Source organism: Myotis yumanensis, unplaced genomic scaffold (assembly GCF_028538775.1).
Source record: "Myotis yumanensis isolate MYYU_CA2020_CCGP unplaced genomic scaffold, mMyoYum1.0.hap1 SCAF_1, whole genome shotgun sequence".
Classification (NCBI taxonomy): domain Eukaryota; kingdom Metazoa; phylum Chordata; class Mammalia; order Chiroptera; family Vespertilionidae; genus Myotis; species Myotis yumanensis.
Window position 1 is genome coordinate 58,665,328 of NW_027223752.1, and position 1,963 is coordinate 58,667,290.

Sequence of the window (1,963 nt, forward strand, 5' to 3'; positions counted from 1 at the left end):
ATCTCTCTCTCCTATTGCAATAGAGTCAGATCCTGTTGCAATGGTCTTGATAGAACCTTCTTTACCATTTTAACAGGTGTCACAAAAATTTTTTCAGACACATCAGACAAAAGGGGTTTCTTAATCAGTAAATAAACCACAAGGGATATGAGAATCAGCGTCTCCCCTTTAAAGGTTATTTTGTCCTATTTCCTACCCAGTTTTGGAATCCCCTTCCCCTTATTTTTGGCTGCCTAACACATTTCATGGTAATCACTAATTCATCACATGGAACTGAATAAGAACCATTTAATATGATTATCTTCTCCATTAAAGCTGTCATCATAATTAGAGCTGCAGTGAACTGTTTGCCAGGAATTATCATTTCTGCCAAGAAAAACTTGGGTGTCATTTTAGAAAAATTCTTCAGAGGGGGAGGAGATCAGGACCATCTGTGTTGGGATCCAAAGCTGAACAACGAGAAATAAAGCCCCTTTCCTCTGCTATCTGCCAACCTTTGGCCAGCCCTCCAACTGGACCTTGCCAAAGACTTTAGAATGATTCAGCTTTCAGGGGAGTCCAAAGAGCACACCCTGGCAGGGAATGACAGCCTTGGAAAAGTCACCTGTGAAGAAGAGTAAAAAGGCAGCAGCAAATAAAAATTAGGCCTTCATGCATAAGGCTTCCTAAAAGTTGTTCCAAATGGTTTTGTTTTGCCACCCCACTGTTTCCAGGGCAACCACCTAAGCCAGGACAGAAGTAGAAGGAGACATGAGGCTGGAATGGGACCACCCACTGCAACTCTCGTTTTATCCTGATGGCAAGAACCTTTATACCGACTCCAAGTGTTTGTGAGGCCTCTCGCTGTGAATCACTGGAATAACATTTTACCCTGATGGAAGTGTGTCACAGGCTGCTGCTCCCACATCCCCACATACCGAGGTGTTTTTAAATGGAAGCAAATATCCCAGGGGAATTTTCTCTGCACTACTAGCTTTGCTTTGTCGCACATTTTTAGATTACACACTGTAAATTATAGATAAAATGCATTATGCTAATTTCCTCCTGCATCTCTTTTAGTTATTTTTAGGAAAAATGTCTTTGACATTCAGCTGCTCAGGTAAATGTTTAAAATGAAGAGAATAATGAAACCAAGGCAGAGGGATGCTCAAGACTGAGACTGCAACCACCTCACAGCCTGGCACTGTAATGAGCATAACTTGTGTTCAGCCCGGGTTTTAGCTGCAGATCGTGGAAGAATCCTATCCTGGGCATTGGTAGATTTTGTCGTGTCTTCTAGTTCTGCAACTTTTTGGATATGTGACTTTGGAGGAATTTATTTCATTTTCCTAAGTCTTAGTTTCCTCATCTAGGAAATGAGAAGTGTTCAACGAGATCTCTAAGGTGTCTTACATTTACCACTCTCTATGATGCACTACTAAGCTTGATAACACACCCTCAAATCATGTAGAGCAGATTACATTGCCTAGCTTCAAAGAGAATGAATAAACTCGACCTGAAAGCATTAAAAAAATTCAGTAGCACCAAACAAACAAAAGGCTGCATTTCCACCACACACCCAAAAAATGTCAGTAGCGTTACAACGCTTCAACCCACTTTCTTTATGATCTCTGACTGCACTGGTTGTTTTCACTGGCTGTTCTGCGTTTTTCCCATTTGCTCCTCAAGTTGACTCTGCATTGTTTCCCACAGTGGGAGGTTGTCATGTAAGGGCTACAACCTAGGGCCAGGCTGTTGTCATCTGACTTCCAGGTGGGTCCAAGGAATTGACAGGAGATTGAAAGGAGGGCAGAGTGTGAGGTTGCCGTGATTTAGTTGAATCCCTCAACCAAAGGTCACGGCTTCTGGAATACAACCTCTCTACAAATCTGTCTCAGGTGTTCCTAACAGCTTAGTCAGTTCAGGCTGCTATGACAAAGTGTCATGGCTTATAAACAACAAAAATGTATTTCTCATGGTCCTG